Consider the following 20,729-nt stretch of genomic DNA (forward strand, 5'->3'; position numbering starts at 1 on the left):
AGAAAATAACTTTCTAATGTAAGGCAAAACTTCTAATTTAACTAACATTCAACTGAAAACACAATATCCAAGGAAGAAAAACTAAGCATCTCTTTAGCTTTCACTGATGAAACACTTTCAGCCACTAAGTGCAGCACTTTCAAGTTTTCACACTCAGATAATTTTTGCATTTTGTTCATCTCTTTCCTTGATTCACAGCAGTTCAGCTAAGTATGATCAAACACATGTTGCTGCAACAGGTGTGATTTATGAAACAACAACATCCTTCAACAAAAAAAATCAAAACAAATTTTAAGTGTAGTATTTATGTTTACATCTGCTCACAAGATGGCATCACCACTGCCAGGCTCATTTTCATTTGTGAAGCATGTCAAATATGCTATATTGTTATAATACAGACACCTGTTTTAGTGTCCTGCTTGTACAGTCTGTTGAATAGGTGGGAAAAGCTAGCACAGATGCTCCTGTCAGTAGAAACTTCATGTTCCACAGTCACTGCTTATAGGGGTAAAAATAATTTAACAACACAAATAAAACAAAACTGGACCCAATTTTAGATGTACAGAAGTTATAGGTCTAATTTAGCTTTATAGTCCCTGACAGCTTTATAGCCAATGAACTCATATTTCTTAAATAAGAGATGTTTTTGTGGAGGTTCCTTCTTCTTCTTGACTACAAAGAGAATCTAGAGTGATTGGCTCAAATCTACACATTTGACTTCTAGATTTCTGAAGATAGTTTGGGGAGTTTTTTCAAAAAAAGTAAGAGAAAGGTGTCTTCTGAATTTCCTCTTAAAATGCAATGATTATTTTTATGGAATTATCTGTGATTTGATTTCCTGTAGTGTACTTTGTTGACTTTTACAGGTCATGTGAGCAGATGCAAAACACAGAAAGCTTTGTAAATATTTTGTAAAATACCAAGCTGTAAGGGGAGGCAGGGTGGGGGGAGGAAACCCTAACAAACATCTGACAGATTTCTTTTCTACCTGCAAATACTGTAACAGAAGGACCTTAATGGCAGATAATACTGAACAGGAAATTGCAACCCCCTCCTCTGGTCCCTAGAGCAGATAGAAACCATAAGAGGAGTACAACACTCTAAATATTATTTCTGAAAGGAATAAAAATGAAAGCAGACATTGTTGAATAAAAGTAGCAGTCATTCTTACTAATGTCTGCTGATTATAATGAAGCTAAAAAGCAAATCAAAAGCAGTATTTGTTCCTAAATGCTGTCATTTAGAAAATGACATCAACAACTCCAACCAATTAAAACGAAGTAATTTAAGAACAGTTCAAGATAACCTAAGGCAACAAAACAGTACAGTTACAGATTAAAGTTTCTTAAAAATAATATAACTCCATCATAGCATTTTTAGTTTTGATTACAGAGGGCTTAAAGCACATTTCATTTCTAAAACTCCTAAGGAGAAAACTTACTTTTTATTATATGTCCCAGAAGAGATGTGTCTTGAAACTTTTTTTAGTAACAGAACAACATTTCCTTATGGTTCAATCTGTGCCTCACATGTGCTTGATTTAGCCTTCACAGTGTGATCATGAGGTTCAGGTCAGAAAAAGCAGTCTTATTTTCTAGTATCTTTCATCCTGTCTTTTATCTTATAACCTTTTGACATCTTTTGATTTTTGATAGTTAAGTTTGAGTTAAGTTACTATGTGTTTAGTTAACATATAGATGATATATTCAACAGCTGCAATTATTTAATGTAGTGTAGTAAGTTTTTTATGAGAACAGACCACTACATAACTTGATAATTTGGAGTTTCACTCTTAAAGTAACTTTACATTTTGGATGATGCGTCTATTTTCATTGTAGTTCAATTTTTTTTCTATTGTCTTTATAGTACTACTGACTATCTTCATCAAAGCATAAAAATAAATGCACAAACATTCAACCAAAGAATACTTACTACTTCATGCTCTAACCATCTATCGGTGTTGTGTTATCTGCTGATCTGACACAATTAGGCTTTGCAGTAACTTTAAAACTAACAGAAGCATTTTTTAATATGTTACTTGTCATCTTTGCTTCAAAATAGGCATATCGATGTATCTGCATCAGAAAAGCTGGGATTTAGTATGATGCCAATGGAGAAAAAGAGAAAGACTTTCAAAAGACAGTCCTGTCTACCTGAGATCTGCATCAAATCATAAAACAGCTCATTTTTCTCCATTGGCTATGTAGAAGAATAAAATATTTTACTGAGGTTTTACATAAAATTTTGTAGTTAGATATACATGTAAAAAATATGTGGGTTTATTCCAGCTTCTTAAAATCTCTAATTTATCAATACTCTGAAAAATTTATGGCATATTTTAAAAATCAACAGGTTTTAACATTTATTTTAGATCTGAATAGGAAAAAATATAAATAGTATTTTGAATATTTCACCTACCCTTATTTTTCACAACACTATGTCATTGATAAGATGAAAATAGAAAACAACAATGCTTGTAAAGTAATAAAACCAGCTGGGTCTTATGAAGTTTTGAGGCAGAAAATCCATATGCCTAAACAATCAGGATGTAAATGATAGTGTGGATTATATAAAGAACAAGTGGGAAATGATTTTGTTTAGTTTTTGAGTTTTGAGTGAGGTTTCTTAACTTAAAAAGTGAGCACATTTTAAGACAGACATTGGAATGATAACATCAAATATTCTGCTCTGTTTGAAGCTATAGTTTGCCTGATAATGAGAAATGAAAGTGCCTTCAACTACACCATGCACAGACACAGGTACATCAATTATTTAGAGAGTAAACAAATAGATCTGCTGTGTTTAAGTACTAGCACAGACAGGCATTTCTTTCTGTGAGAAAAGCTTATACAACTAACCATATATTGAGCTTCACATGTTAGTGGAAATTATGGTTATTTTTGCAGATGAAGAAGAACAAGAAATGTGACATATCTGTTGAATTAAGTTTATAAGGCTGATAAAGTTAACATATCCACCAGTTCTTCTATGACACTGCTTCCTCTTTATCAAGAAAACATGAACAAAATAGTTTCAGCTCCTAATCTGCAACAAATTTAATTTTACCCTATTAATGTTCCTTGTTTTCAATTTCAGTTAAACTTTAGTGCATCAAATATTATGCTTACTTGTTCAATGCAGCAAACAATACAATATAATGAAAATCTGGGAGAAGGATAAAGTGATAGGCAAGAAAGGCTTTTGGGAAAGTATTTTCTTCAGCTGCCTTAACAAGACTGATTAGTGAATCTGAATCACAGTCCACTGGTTCACAGTCCAAGGGAAAATGATGAGGGTACCCAGACCAGATGAAAGAGTACATAGGCACCTCAGCATAAACAAAGGAGTCTGTTGATCACATACTTAAAGGGAATTAATTTGCACTAAAATTTATTTCTAGATTATTTTTATGTTTCTCTATGAAAAAGAAAGGGGAAATAATATTAAACTGTCAAAAGTAATCAAGTGTACAGAAGTTAATAGATTAATAACAGAAAAGACACTAAATGATTTAGTCAAAGCAAAGAGCATCATTCAAACGAGTGGCAAATTAATAGAGAGTATCTCTTCAATGTCTTTGTCACTATAATATTAAGAAAGAAAAGAAAGGATTATAAGTCCCTAAAAAAGTATTTATACAAATAAAAGATAATTTTAATCTTTGTATGGTACAACCATACTTTCATTTACATAGCAATAAAAAGCAATTATTCTGTGAAGAATGAGCTATTAATGATTCCAACATAATGCTGTAGTGTAGAGAAGTACAGGCCTGGTCTGACAGCAGAGGCCTTCAAAAGCAAGTACACAGGAAGCAGCATAAAGAAGAATGAGACGTATCCTCATAAATGCGTGCAAGGATAAGGCATGAGGTTGGCACATGGTTGGCACTGGAGATATAAACAACTCATCCATGGCTAGTTACAGAAATGCAAACTTGGAGGTGGACAAGACTGGTCATAGGTGTAATGTAACAAGGAGAACAAAGACCAAGGCACCGTGATAAACTCATATGTAAGTTGAGTTGTAGACCAACGGAGAGAGAGAAAAGAGTAAAAGACCCCAAATGGACCCTGAAATGAGGAAGAAGAAACCATTGATGCAACCATCGTGTTTCTCTTGACAAACACTCCAGGGGCTGATGACTTCACAATAGCCCAGTACTACCAATCTAACCTCCAATCTCAGGACCCTGCGAGACAGTGGAATAGAGAGCATAACATTGTGTGTATCTAACAATTTTAACTACAATGTTGTGCTTCCTTTTCTATCACAGTTAGATCTGAATTCATTATTATGAGATTCTTTATATTTCACTAATATTGTCTTTACTTATATGCTTCTTCTTTGCCCATAAATAAGACTTTGAGCATAGGAGTTTAGGTTTTTTGATGGTGATTTTTCCAAAAATAAATGGAACACTTGATATGACTGTATTCTGCCTAGTAGGTCAATATGTTTTTTGAGACAGACATTTCAAATATAAATGGGAGAAATGGTTTCATCACTTTGTAAATGTTCATGAAACCAATTACCAATAAGTTGCCTGAGGCTTACTGCAAGGAATACTTTTTCTCACTGTGGCATCTGACAGTGCATCAAATGTCATATCTCAAGGTTAAAATCGTGAAATGTGCTAGGAATGATGTACAGTAAATTGTTACTAGTCACCTTTTTTTAGAATATTAATCTTTTTCTGTGCTTTTGTGAAATGAGAATGCTGCTCAACTTATCTGACACTGATGTTTGAAGGACCCTGCAATATCAAAAAGAACCATCTCTATATAAATCATTACTCACAGAACATTCCATCACAGTGTTTTGCATTTTAGCCACACAAGATATATGTGGAGACCTGACATTGTTTCTATCTGAGTTAGTGGATATTTTGTCCTTATGTAATCTTAAAGCAGGAATAGGAACACAACATGTGCATGTGAGCACAAAACAATGAATACCATGGTGATATTATGATTTTATGGTGTGATAGCTGATTGGTACATATGTTCTACTGCTGAGGGATTGATTTATTTTTCTTTAAAAAAAGCAGTTATGTGTCGTGGTTAATTAACTACTTTATTGTAATGTAGCTTTGTTAGTAGGTTTTACTAAAGAAAAAAATCAAACCAAAACAACCTACCTACCAGCAATTCAACACTCAAATGAATTTTCTCTCCTTTTATTTGTTAATGTGTTAAATGACTGTGTTACTGTCATAGCCTAATGTTCCAGAGTAGGGTGCTTTGTAGCCGTGAATGTAAATATCTACAGAAAGGAACATGATTTCAGTCATCTTACATCCATATTACAACAGAGGTGAGAAAAATCCCCTTCAGTTAAGGCAGGACTACAGTCCTGGAAAAAAACAGATACTTCTAAAAAGTAAAAGAACATTGACATTGTGAAGGAGGGAAGTGGAGCACTTTATAATAGAGAGATCCCATGTGACATCAATTGTACTGGTTTTCAGTATAGAGAGCTTCTATAATCTGCCATATCCTTTAAATATCTAGGATCATTTATACAAGGAAAAACTTAATCATAGGGCTTAAGATTCATAGCAAAGAAGTCAGATTAACATATTAGTGGCATCTTTGAATAAAATTGATTTATGAATATGTTTGATTATCCTGAAGGAATAACTTCAATTTTGCAATTTTAACTAGAATGTCTGTAGTATTATATTTTTTGACACAGTTTTTTCTGGAACTGACATGGTAATAAGCGTGAACTGCTGTGAAAATATTGAGATGTCATTCTCAGAAATTAAGGAGATAAATTAAACATAAATACTTATGTTTATCTGTGTTTGACAGGAGTTTAATCTGGCAATATCGTGGTTTATACCATTACAAGGTTAAGCCTTGTATAGGTGGCGCTGTATGTATATCTAGATATGTGCTGTACTGAGAGCTTATTATGACATAATCTGTTATTCATTACATACGCACAGTAAAAGCTAAATATTCATCAAACAATTATGGTTATTATTGCAATGATATGGGTTACGTACTTCACAATAATTGTAGTAATGTCTCCTCCACAACAGGTTTATCAATACTTTGAAAACAAAAGTTCCAAATTTCAGAGATATTTCTATACTAAAACCCAGAAAAATATTCAATGCCAGAGTGAGGTAGAGTTCTCCTCATAAGGAAAAGACCACGTAAAGATATTAATCTGCTTATTCTGTGGAAAATATAATAATCTTGCATAGTTTTCTGTATGTAGTGTTCCACCTCAAGTGACATTTGAATAATATATTTGAAACAAGTGAAGAAGACTAAGTGGTCACCATCTGAAAGACTGTTTCAAATACTGGAGGAGAAGGAAGAAACCCCTGAAAATGGAGGAACATCTGGGACAGATGAAGGAAAAAAAGGCAATAAAAAAGCAGGAAGAAATTGAGAGGGGAGAGAAACAAAAACAGATTACAAATAACTACAGCCAAAACTGTCAATCATTATTAAGTATAAGCCTAGACTGAATGTAGTTATTAGTCAGTGATACAAGACCTTCATTTTAATGTACATATAAACTGAAACTGTTCCTAAGCTATGTATGTGCCAAGACTCCTTTCATCTCTTACCCTCTTCTCTCCTAGGTCCTTATTTCAAGAAAAAGTTATTTTATGTACAAGACATGGGGGTATTGCAGCCTACCCTGCCAGGTTTCTGACATGTATGAGCAAAAAAACCCAAGGAATCTATAGTATTTTGTCTCCCCTACATAGCTGATGTGGCTGAGCTTGATTCACCCATCATGACTGTAGAGAAAAATGTTATCTGTTTGTACCATTAATGTAATCAGTGGTAAAAAAGAAGATGAAATTTAAAAGTGCAAAATTAAATATTTCAGATATGATAATTTGTACGATTATGATTTTTGTATGTCAATATTAGCACACGAAAATATTCTGATCTTATTTAAATTACATCACAGAATCACAGAATGGGTAAGATTGGAAGGGGCCATAGAGGATCTTCTGGTCTAACCTGCCTGCCCAAGAAGGGTCATCCTAGAGCACATGGCACAGGATTGTGTCCAGATGGTTCTTGAATATCTCCAGTGAGGGAGATTCCACAATCTCTCTGGGCAACCTGTTCCAGTGCTTGGTCACCCACACAGTAAAGAAGTTCTTTCTCATATTCAGATAGAATTTCCTATTAATCAGTTTCTGCCCATTACCTCTTGTCCTATTGCTTGGTATCACCAAGAAGAGCCTGACCCCATCTTTTTGGCACCTTCCCTTCAGATACTTATATACACTTATGAGATCCCCTCTCAGTCATCCCTTCTTGAGGCTGAACTGGCCCAACTCCCTCAGCCTTTCCTTGTAAGAGATGCTCCAGTCCCTTAATCAACTTTGTAGCCCTCTGCTGGACCTATTTCAGGAGCTCCATGTCTTTCTTGCACCGAGGAGCCCCAAACTGGACACTCCAGATGTGCCCTCCCTAGGGCTGAGTAGAGGGCACAATCACCTCCCTTGACCTGCTGGTAATGCTCTTCCTAATGCACCCCAGGATAGTATTGGTCTTCTTGGTCACCAGGGTATGCTGCTGGTTCATGGACAGCTTGTCGTCCACCAGAACCCCCAGGTCCTTCTCCATAGAGCTGCTTTGAAGCAGGGTGGCCCCCAGCCTGTACTGGTGCCTGAGGTTATTCTCCCTCATGTGCAAGACTCTGTATTTTCCTTTGTTGAATTTCAGATAGTTTTTCTCTGTCCATCTCTCTAGCCTGTCAATGTCCTTCTGAAGGGCTGCACAGCACTCAGTGGTATCAACCACTTCTTCCAACTTTGTGTCATCGGTGAACTTGCTGAGGAGGTCTGCCCTTTCACCCAAGTCACTGATGGATAAGTTAAACAATACTGAACCAGTATTGAAGCTTGAGAGACACCACTAGTGATAGAGTCCAACTAGGCTCTGTGACACTGATTACAACCCTCTGGGGTCTGCCATTCGGCCAGTTCTCAATCCACCTCACTACCCACTCATTCAGTTCACACTTCCTGAGTTCACCTATGAGGATGTTGTGAGAGACAGTGTTGAAAATCTTGCTTCAACTGACTTAGACAATATCTACTGCTCTCCCCTCCTCCACAGAGGCAGTTGTTTCTTTGTGGAAGGCAATCAGGTTGGACAAGTATGATTTACATTTAGTGAATCCATGCTGACTAATCTTGATCACCTTCTTGTCCTCCATGTGGATAGAGATTGCCTCCATAATGAGGCTCTTCATCTTTCCAGGAATTGAGGCAGTACTGACCAGGAGCTCCCTGAGTCCTGGAGTTCCCTGAGTCCTCCTTGCTGTTTTTGAAGACTAGGATGACATTTGCTTTCTTTTTTTGAAGATTGGGATGACATTTCTTGGGCACCACTCTCGATCGCCACAACCTTTCAAAGATGATCATGAGTAGCCTTACTATAGTACCCACCAGCTTACTCAGCACTGATGAACACATCCTGTGAGGGCCCATGGACTTGTGGATGTCAAGTTTGCCTAGGAGTTCTCTAACTCAATACTTCTTGACCAAGGGAAAGTCTTTCTTCCAACATTCCTTTACCCTGGTGTTGTAGTTTGAGACCCCTAAAATCCAATTCCCGAGTCCAAGCCCCCCTCCCACAACTCACCCCAGTGTAAGATGGGTTTTCCAGACACAACACAAGACTCAATATGGGGGAAAGGGAATTACAATCACTACACAAATAAATATTATAATACATTATATATACCATCCTAATTATCTTTCCTACGATAAAGCAGTATTTACAATGGATCAAATCTCTTCTCCCTCCAATAAAGTTCGGAAGGGAAGAAGGAAAGATCCTTTACACGTTTAGGGCAGCAGCCTTTCTTCTTCCATGCAGCAGCCGTAGCTGGATCTCTTTCCATTACACACAAGGGGCGTCTCCTCTCACCCCTTCTCAGCCCTTCGACTCCAAGTGAAGGTCTCTCTCTCCCATGGACTGCGGTAACTGGGACAAAGGTTCGCTTCACCACATCATATCACAAAGTGCAAGGGTCTTCATGACGGTCCCTTTCCTCAGGGGGTTTACCTCTGAGTCAGAACATCTCGGGTAGCCTTCAGTTGAAAGTCTTTGCCTCAAGAGTTCTACCAGAGCTCCTGTGCTCTGTCTCAGCTGCCAGCTTGGCAGCAGCAGCAGGGGGCCAAGTCACCCCCTCCACATTCCATCTGGCTGTCCCGGTCCAGCTTCCAGGACATCTTGAGCTTCTTAGCTCCTCTCTCTCTGCTGCATGTTGCATTTTAGGACTCCCTGAAAGTTTGGAAATCCACTCCTCCTCTCTAGGAGGTCTCAGAGGGGTTTGGGGAGTTTTTGATTCAGTTCTTACCCCAAAACTGTTTTCTATAGAGCTTAGTCCTCTCTCTCTCTCTCCATTAGACATCTCTGTGTCTTCCTACTTGGTTGCATGCCGTCTTTGCTGCTTCTTCTTATTTCTTTTGGCTCTTTGCGCCATTTCTCCGCTTAGTGCTGTTTCTGCCACTGCTCCTGCTGCTGCTCACAGTGGAGAAACTTCCCCTAGCTCTCAGCTACAGAACTCAGTCCAGTTTAACACTATTTCTGTGGCCCCCCAGCGGGCTCCTGCCCCTTCTCCCCTCGTAGTCTCAGAATATGGTTACTTCTCCTCCAACTACCTCGTCCTCCTTCTTTTCTGGTCTGGTGTGATATGTTTAAATTTTGCAGGAGCACTGATTGGGTCAACACCAAGAGAGACACCATCTCCTCAGGGGTTACCATTTTTTTTAACTCCAGGGGGAAAAACACTTTTTTTCTCCACCACACCTGGTCTCTTGGGTCAGACATAATATATCGTAGAATGGTTAGGGTTAGAAAGTATCTTTAAAGGTCATTGAGTCCAATCCCCTGGCAATGAAGAGAAACATCTTCAATGAGATCAGTTTCATCAGAGCTGGGTCCATCATGACCTTGAATATTTCCAGGTGTGGAGCATCAACCACCTCTCTAGTTCACTGTTCCAGTGTTTTACCACCCCAATTATAAAAACTTCTTCCTTATATCTAATTAAAACCTACTTCAAAGCCATTACCCCTTGTCTCATCACAATAGGCCCTGATAAACAGTTTGCCTCTATCTTTCTTATAGGCCCTCTTTAAGTACTGAAAGGTCACAATGTGGCTGGTTTTGCCTGGAGGCTTCTCTTCTCTAGGCTGAAAAACAGCAGCTCTCTCAGATTTTCCTCAGAGGAGGGGTGCTCCATCCCTTCAATCAGACCTCAAGTAGAGTCCTCCACTCAGCTATAAAAATGTATATGGTAATGATGTCAGAATCCTGAATGCACCAACAGGCCACGATTACCCTGCCCAGGCTGTAACAATTTTTGTCTGTAACTGTGTTCTGCAAGGGCTTCCCTCACCAGGACTTTACTTACCTGTTTCAAGGTCATCTCTGATATGGTGCAGCTGAAGCACACTGCTGGGAGAAACGCCTTGAGAAATCACACCTACAGCTTTCTCCAATGACTTTTTAAGCTCAGATCCCTGAACTGACTCCTGTCCGGTAAATATGCTTTGCCACACCTAGCACGTTTTTGAGCCTGACCTGCTTCATCACCATCATATTGCCTACTAATGATGTGATTCTCAGCTGACCCTGGTTATCAGCACTAGCCCTGCCCTGCTCTTCTTGTTTGGGTGTTGGAGGACAGTCCATGAGGTAATTGCCTTGCCCGCCTTGCTTTCAATCTCACCTCACTTTTTCTTGCCTAACATATCAGTGTGATGTTGTATTAGTTAAGTGGCTAAAATGGCTGAAAACAGTATGCATATGTGTAGGATAAGAGTTTTAGCATTCTTAAACTTCATATACTTACCAGTAAGGTAAGACTTTAAACATATTATGTAAATAATAGGGGACTTATTAGAATGTATGTAATTCACACTGCTGTGCATATAATAAACCATTACAATCTTTGCAGATATGCCTTTATTATGATGTTTATCACTTGGCTACAGGCAATTAACTAGGTCACTAGTTTCTTCTTATGGAAAATGAGGTAAAAAAGAATACTGTAATGAAATCTATTCGAAAAACAACTCATCAAACGCTGTCAAGGTTGCTATTAAAGTTGCCTCAGAAATTATACTGAAAATCAGTTTGACAAATGTCATTACGTAATTTCAGGATATCAACAACCTTTTATAGCCTGAAAAGAGTTATGGCATACAATCTGAAATATAGAATGTAGTTAATCATATTTAAATTTATAGATTTAGGCGATATTCAGCTCCAGATTCTGAAATGTAGATTTGGTGTCTGCAGGTTTAAATAAACAGGGGTCATAAACTTTCATTGCATTTAGCTGAGATCTAAGACTAAACTATGTCTTCCACAAATCAGTTTGAAATGTTATTGAGATGCCCTAGGAACTCAGAAGGATGATTCAAAACCTATTGGAGATCTTAATCTTACAGATGTAACAACTTAAAGTCAGTTACCAAATAATTTTAAAAATTCAGCCATCTCACTTGATTCATAGAAACAATTGAGGTATTTCTCAAATCAGCCCCTACTTGTGAACTTGATGTTTTTTCTGGATTTTTTTTTTTATTTTATTTTTAAATTTCTTTCCTTTTTCTATATCACCAATTCTGATCCATTTTTTTGCATGTCTCTTCTCAGAATCCATTCACCTACGTTTTTCCTGTCACATTCCATTTTATATTTTTTCCTTTATTTTATTAATTATTTTTCCCTAATCTCACTTTTTTTTTACATGTAATTAAGGTAGCCTGTGTATGAAAATGTTGCCAATGATTTAGCCCTGCGAGGACCTGCCTGCACCTTCTGCTTTTGTGAAGAATGGACTCACATGTCAAATAAGAGACACAGAAGATACTCAGACCTTGTAAGAGAGGGATACAGGGCGAACTAATGAGGTTTTAACTTCTTTATCTCAACTGACATTTCCCAAATTCTCCCTTCTAGCCTACTGCCTTTTTCCCCTTCCTTCAGTAGCTAGTACCACTTAAGGAATAAGTGTGCCATGCATTTTTTTTTAATCCCCACAGCTCCCACATTTACAATGGGCTTGAAAACACTGTAATAGTATGTGCAATCCTTTCACACAGTGAGGTAGAAGTAGCAGAAAAAAAGTATCTAAGCAGAAAAAAACCCCAAACTGAAAATCAACTTTTTGCACTGATCCATTGAAAATTAAAAAGCTTTAGGAAATACCTGGGAAGGTAGTTATCTGACCACTAAGGGATTGTATCAGAGCTAGAACTGTGTGGCTTCTTTGCACAGTATGCACACTGGCACAGAGCAGTACTCCTAAAACCAATAAAGCACAGATAGTCAATGGCTGTGTAGCTCTCCTCATCTTTTACTTTGGGATACCGGCTTGTAGTAATTTTTATACAACGTACTACTTTCAGCCAGGAAAGAGGTCAAAAAGTAGGAGGCCAGCAAAGATAAAAGCCCTGAAAAGTCTTTCTCAGGCTTGGTGTTCAAAATGCTGTAAAGTTTTTCTTCCTTAAGTCTAGCATTCTTGATTTTGGAATAAATTCTCCCGAGATCCTTCCACTGCCTGGAATTTTGGGGATACCTGCGTATTATTTTATGTCACACTCAGGTTTACTCAGAAAATCAAATTTTACTTGCTTTATAAAAATTCGAGTTCTGGTTTTATAAAAGAATCAAGTTCTGGTAAAGATATTCAATTTTGTTGTCTATGAAGCTAAGTTTATTTTTCATTCTATGTATATGGGTGTACTACTTACACTTGTACATCATTGACCGATGTATTTAACTAAAATAAAGGCTGAAAATGTATATTTATTGGGGGAAATAGTACAAAATATGTTACTGTTTTCTTCTTTTCTGAAAGAGGTAGACATTTGAAGCCATTTATTTTCATTGGAGAAGTAGTTGTCTATTGAAAGTATTGGTGGTAATTTTAGGGTTACTCAATAGCAAGGGTTCCTCTGTAGACAATGTTAAAAGAAAGAGAAGACAACTCTGTTGTTTCTAAGAAAAAGCAGAATGTGTTTTACTTTTGCACTTGTGAACAAATAGAATTAGTGCTGTATCATGTTTATGTTTCTCCTAATTAATGTGATATAACTGTTGTGGATACAATTATCTTTTTAAAGTATTGGATAAAATTAAGACATTAAATATAATGAGATTTGGTTACTCTGAGAGAAAAATGCTGAAATGAGCAAAAGATCTCATAAAATTTTCCATATAGATACATTAAATTTATTTGCGGTGTTTTTATCTATGTTCAATGTGGAATCCATATTCTCTCTGTTCTTAAGGATTTTAAAGAGAAATAAATTAACACTGAATAATTCAGTAATTTCATTCTTCACTCCAGAAGATATTTGTATGGATCTTGTTGGCCTTCATATTTGTGTTTCAGCGTAACCTTCTTAAGTGCTTTCCTGCAGATGCAAATAACAGGTCATTACTTGCTTACAAAATAATCTTGGGGTTTTTTCACCATTAACTTCCGGATGGTGAACTGGATCATTATAAGATGCTAGGAAATCCTGGCCACTGTATGTCCATGTGTAAAAGGCCACTGATCAGCAACAAATCTAATGCGTCACACTTAAAGTAACCAGACCAAAGCTCTTACTCCCTCTGACTTCTTGTCTGTGAGAGAATCAACAGAGCAAGCAGTGCAGCATATGAGCACCAGGCTGGACAGGGCTGATGTCTAATCTGTGAAGCAGAAGTTACCAGTCTTTCCTATAAAAGTCTGTGTTCTTGAAATTTGCCTTTGAAATAAACCTCTTAATGCTCTGAAAACTGGTGTTCCACAAGTCTGAATACTAATGTCTTCATGAAGTCAACATGTAAAATTAAAACCTATTGACATACAATAACTAAAAGACCTTTGGGCATTATTAGCATTTACATGACTGTATTCATTGTTCTTGAGTCTTCATTGCAATCTTTCAGGTAACTGAAATATAAGCTTCATCTAGTTTGCCTGGGACTACACAAGAGTTACTGTCAAAGTTAAAGAAAGTGTACAGAAATTCTTAAATAGAATTGTTGTACGTTTAATATGCAATAAATAACTTGCGCTATAGCAAAATGTTCATATTTAAAAAGCTAATCGATGGGCTTAGATAGAGTACACTGAAGAAATGAAAACATCTGCTTCATTTATGTGGCTATTTTGTTGTTTAATAAAATCTTTAATAAACCATGCTAAAATAGGTAAATCTATGTGATTTAAAAAAAAGCAATAAAAGTGTTGGAAAATCAGAAACGTGTTATAAAATGTACCTAGAGACTTGAACCTTGCAAGTTTCTGTGGTTGGGGTCTTTTTGTTCTTTTTTAGTTCTTTGGTTGATTTTAGTCATGAAGTTAAAAAAGAAAAAAGGAAAAATATACTAAATAATTATTTTCTCTCAGCTACATTTAATCTTAAAACCACTCTAAATCATAGTATCCATAATATATAAATATACAGATAGGCTAGGAAGGAGTATCAGGAAAAATGAAGAGAAAATGAAAAATGAAAATATCAATACTAACAACAACAAAACCACAACCCAGTGTTTCATAATGTTGTTCTGACTTCAAGAGGAATTGTAACAGGTAGCAAAAGAGATTCATATTGCAAGTACTCTATTTTGTTCTCTATGATGCTTGTCTATGTCTATCATACATTTCAGAATTGATAAATGAAAACATTCTCATTTTCTTACAGGAAACTGAGGCACAAAAGCATAAATTCCCTTCAGATGTTTGGATATTCCCAAAGTAAATTAAAGTAGAAATAGTGAACAAAAATAAAAATTCACCATTTCCCGTAATTCTGAGGAGTCTAAACTTACCTCAGAAACAATTAGAATAGAATAGAATAGAATAGAATAGAATAGAATAGAATAGAATAGAACAGAATATTTCAGTTGGAAGGGAGCTGCATCGATCATCTAGTCCAGCTGCCTGACAAATTCAGGGCTGACCAAAAGTTAAAGCATATTGTTAAGGGCATTGTCCAAATGTCTCTTAAACAGATAGGTTTAGGGCACCAACAACCTCTCTAGCAAACCTGTTCCTTCTCAGTAAAGAAATGCTTCCTCATGTCCTGTCAGAACCCTCCCTGATGCAGCTTTGATTCGTTCCCATGCATCCTGTCACTGGATCACAGGGAGAAGACCTCAGCACTTCCCACTCCACTTCCTCTCCTCAGAAAGTTGTAGAAAGTAATGAGGTTACCCTTCAGCTCTTCCTTTTTTCAAGCTAGGAAACACCAAAGTCCATATTCACTCCTTATAGGACATGCCTTCCAACCCTTTCACCAGCTTTGTTTTCCTCCTTTTGATGTGTTCAAGGACCTTCACAAACTTCTTAAACTGTGGGGCCCAGAACTGCACATATTACACAGATGAGGCAGCACTAACACTGAATACAGTGGGATAATCTCCTCTTCTTACTGGATGGCTGTGCTGTGTTTGATGCATAGCAGGGTCCAGTCTGCCAACGAGTGCTTCCATTTCACACAGTGGAACCATGACTTGCCATTGTTTACTGGTCTTACTCTAGGTTTTGGTTTGAGGGGTTGGTCTCTCTGATCTTCACAAGACTGCTCAGGTTCCTCATTATTCTGTTCATGTATTGTACCCAGGGCCTTGTACCTATTTGTAAGAGCATCTTAGAGTGTTGATTAGAGGGTAAGGCTTCTCTGCATCATAGATGGCAGGGTATTGCTCCAATCTCCCTCTCAGACTTTCAAATACTCCTCAATCTGCCAACCGCATCATGCAACTCATCCACCAAGGAGACCAGTTCATGAACCCGGTCACACTTCCCACACGCTTGCTTGCAGTCACCTTCCACCTCTGGGAATATCTTTTCACACATTGCACAGCTGAAAATCTGTGTGATTGTACACTTGAACAGGAACTCACTTTCTGTGGCTGTATTAGTTCTACCAAGAGATGGATACTCAGTAGAATCAGAGGACACTGTTTTTTTCTGTGCTCACCATGCTACCATGTGCTTGCCCACTGGAAATATATTTGCTTGTCCATTGCATTTTCTGAAGATGCTTACCCCAGACTTGTGAAGAGTAAGGTTATATCTCATTAATATTTTAGTACCATAGTAAAAAAATAGAACTGTGTTGTTGGCTATATTTACTCCAGATCAACAAACACTTCAGAGTTTCTGAAACTTCTGATACATGAATCCATCTAAAACCTCCACCTGAAGAGACTCCAGCACTTGAGTGTGCCATATGCTGTAGAAGTACTATTGCAAAAAGTAACATATTGCCCATTAAGCTCCCCAGATGAATCTCCATTGCTGCCATATATACATCATTCTCACACTGTGCCAGGCAGACAAAAAAGCGAAAAAAATATATTGCTGAAGAACGTATAAAGTTCTTACTTTAAGATGTTATCTTCTGTTGGATTCAGTACTGTTCAGTAACAGGCTTTACAGACACAGGGGAAGTTTTGACCTTCTAAAATTTATGCTGATGGTAGGTCTTCCTTCACATCAGTACAAATAGATGCTTGTTTACAAGGTCTTAGAATGAAAGGTAGGTAGAAATAATACATCTCATTTTATTATGGGCTTAATGTGCCACTACCGTGCACTACAAATGCAGTGGGCTTTAGAAATGTCCTACCAAACCAACCTAGGTAGTTGGGGGACAGGGGGGTGTTGTTGCTGGGTTTTGTTTTGCTTTTTTTTTTTTGTGGTGGTGGGGGATTGGTTGGTTGTTTTAATTTGTTTTGGTTTGGGGTTTTGTGTGGGTTTTTTTCTTTCTTTCTTTTTTTTTTGTTTCATTTTGTTTTGTTTTCCCTGGAGGTTCAAATCACACATTGCAATTGCATCTCCAAAGCTTTTTAGCTGGTGGCAATATTCCCTGCTCTGAGGAGTACTAGCACAGTTTATTTTGTTCCCAAAGTGTATTTCCCCTTTGTGTATGCTGTGGTGCCAGGCTTCTTGCTGGTATGTGCACAATTGCTGCCTTTGTTTAGTGTAAGAAGATAACTTTGAGACTTTACCTAAGAAATACCAGATAAAATTATAGCAGAGATGGGCCCCAATATCCCCAGGATAAGACCTGACTCAGTGCACTGTAACCAGGGAATTTAGTACTTACACCTGTGTAAACTATGTTCTGCCATACAATTTGAAGTCTAGAACAATGATACAAAACTGTATAGCAAAGTTTTAGAACTCCTTACCAACCAATAAACCAGTTTGTTGTTTGTTTTTTTCTCTCTATAATACAAATAAATCACTGTTGCTAATGTTTAACCAGTTGTACAATAGATAATAAATATCATTGTATTAGGAGGCCTGAGTCACCGTAGGTTATCATTTTGTTAGTGAATATGAAATGATTGTGAGATGATATAAAATCAAAATTATAACATTAGAAGAAATAGACGTGTCTTTGCAAGTTGCAAGTCTCAGAAAAGCAGCACGGTCAATGAGAGAAGCAAAAGAGACTTCTGTTAGCTGTTTTTTAACATGAGAATGTGCCATTTTTGTCAACATTGCTTAAACAGTATTTGATTCTGTTCTCATATAATTCAGTATGATGTTTTCTGTAAGACTGAAATGTAAGTCCTTTTGATATATTCTGTATTTCCTGAAATATGCATTAGAAGCGGTAAGTGATGGTGCAGAACTATCCCAGGGGAAACTGCTCTTAAAATATTTAACATTACCTGCCAAGAATACCTCTGCTCAACCTTAGGACTGCCAGTCATTCCTGTACAATAATATCCAAAAATGTCAGTTATTCTTCATCCGCGGTCATTCTTTTTTTAAAAAAGAAATTATTCCAACTTCCTTATTGCTAGTACAAAGTAACAAGTATCTAAAAATACATTTTTCCAATAAGTTAGTTATTATATATGTTTGTAACATCAGTACTGTCCCTTATATTCTACGACTCAATAATTTTTCTAACAGTTGTTTAGATCAGATGAGAAGGTAAGTGGTGTTCACAGATTAACCGTGGCTATTGCAATTACTTCAGGCATTGTTTCACTCTGATGAGCTGGTTTTGTCAAAAAATTTCCCTTTTCATTTTCAGGTAGTTTAGAAGAAAATGGAAAAACATCTAAGATAAGTTAAAGGTAAAAAATTCCAGTTGCCTATTTTTTTTTTATTTTATTTAGTTGATCTATGCTTTACTTGCCTAGAGACTCATGTTTCTTTTAGCTGTGTTATCAAAATATATTTGCTTTTACTGTTCTTTTTCTTTTCTAAGTTGCTGAAGAAAAAGACTCTTCCAAAGTTGTTCCAGACGACATTACTCTTTTGGAAAGAAAATGTTCTAACAGGAAAAAAAAAGAAAGAAAGAAAGAAAGAAAGAAAGAAAAAAACAGACAATTCAAATTTCACAGTTACTTTTCTATGTCCTGATCTATATTTAATGATGTTCATAATGAGGACTTCTGCACCTATTTTAGTGTGTTTCCAGCAACTTTCAATCCCGTGGTATTTATTATGGTGTACATATTTTATACATGAACAATGCTGTTATTCTGATCATTTATTTATGTTAAGCATTGGCCATTATAGTAAAGTGTAGCATCTGTGGTTTCATTTCTGGTGCAGAGGTAAAGTGATTACGGAATTATGAGCCAACCACACTCAGGGGTATTACAAAACATGAAATACAACAAAATTCCGTAAGTTCTTCTAATTTTGCAGGGGTGTGATTATCTCACAGGAGCTACATCTTGTAGTTACCAGATGTCTCACAATAACAGTGACTCTGGAGTTGCTTCATTGTTATAACAAGAAGATTTTACTGCAGAGAGAAAGGTTGGCATTTTCTCTGCTGGATGAAGATGAAATTGGCAATTTGGAACAGCAGTTTCAACCGAGCTATGTGGTTTACATTGATTAATCTATCATGTTATAATATTAACCTACCATTTGGATCCATCGTAGTAGTTTTCTAATCTGTGTCATATGTGTGGAGCTCAATAAATATTTTCTTTAATTCCAGCTACAAGGCTATTTTACAAAAGAAAGAATCCTGACATTTCTCCAAAACATCAGGCATTCAGGATCTTAATTTTCTGAAGCTAGAAATTTTTTCATGCAATGCCAAGAGTCACCATCCAACTAAAATTGCAGTGACTCAAATGATATGGATTCTGACACTGTACCTAAATAAAGCAGAAGTTCACTAGAGAAGATGTTCTGTTCACATATATAAAGGACTTGGAATTGTGTTCAAACTGAATGTTCAGGGATGACTTCTGAGAGTATTACTCACTTTGGATGGTATCTTCTTCTTTTACGAAAGTTCATTCAGATGATACTGTCTAGGATGAGTCAAACCTAGCCATGGGAAAGGACAAGATGTTTATGGGAATTCACCCAGAAAGATATCTTAAACATGGACAGTTAAGCAAACACAGTTAAACCAGCCAACAGACAGAGAGATACTGACAGATGCATGCTATTCTTCAGAGGCAAGCTTGTCAGTTCCTCTCCACAGGAATTTTGCAGCTTTGCTCTACGCAAATTGTAAAATCAAAGAAAAACCATTTCTTTACATACAGCATCTGAACAGTAACTAAGAAATTATTTCTTTGATAGCATTGTTTGAAATGAAACCTGGAATAAGTTCTTCAGAAAAAAACGTTGATAATAGATAGCCAAATTTATATTTATTGTAGACGTCTGACATTATGTCGTCAAAAACAAAAATGAGAAAAAATAACACTGCCTTGCTCCAAAGAAATGACACGTATGTAAAAATTCTGATCCAGTCATAAGGAAATTAAAGAAATCCATCAGCTGAAACTGAGAAGCATTTGCTCAGTAAACTACAGAGAGATTACTTACCGGCTATCTTAAGAGTGTCAGGAGAGCCAGGAATTTAAAAAGATTATGAATAAGGTTATAAGAGAAAGGAAGGATGTAAATTATGAATATTAATAGGATTAGTCTAGACCTTCAGCTAGCTTCCTAGACTGCCACAGAGATAATAAAATTTGTGCTGGCTGAAGAGCAGCTCTGATGTCGTGGTTTAATTATTCTGAAAAATGCTGCTGTCTATGGTGAAAAGATTGAAATGTAAGCTGGATAGTCACTATAAAGTGTAGTATGTCATTTTTTTGTGTATGTTTTAATTAGTAATAGTTACTTCTTCAAATGCTACTTAAAATTAAATATATTGAATTGGCTTCTAATTGATGAGTTTTAATGATGGCTTGCAATTTTTTTCACCCCTTACTTAGTGGCACTAAAGTTGAACATTATTCAAGAACTATGGAATTCTTTATCCTGAAGAAAAATCTGTAACTCAAGATTGGGAGCATTCTATCCTTTAAAAATATACACCAAAAAACCCCAAACCAGACACAAATTCCCAAACAAATTTTATTATCTTTACCTCTGGAGTTAATTTAAAATAATATAGTTCATTTCACTCAAAGTTGATTGATGCACAGTAAAGGAGACCATAACTCAAGAGCAAATCATTTTTTTTCTGTTATTAGTGTTCCTTACACTATATTTGAAGTCTTCATCTTCTGTATATAGTTTTATTAAAATAAATTTAATCTGCATATTTATTTGTATTCATGACTAATTAAAGCTAGTGAAATAACTTAGCTAGGTTGTAGGAACATAGTACATATTTCTAGGCATTATTTCCTTTTATAATTACTGGATAAAAATAAGGCATTTTTGAAGGAGTAGTGTTCAACCTGAGTAGTGTTCTAAATTAG

Source organism: Chiroxiphia lanceolata, chromosome 2 (assembly GCF_009829145.1).
Source record: "Chiroxiphia lanceolata isolate bChiLan1 chromosome 2, bChiLan1.pri, whole genome shotgun sequence".
Classification (NCBI taxonomy): Eukaryota; Metazoa; Chordata; class Aves; order Passeriformes; family Pipridae; genus Chiroxiphia; species Chiroxiphia lanceolata.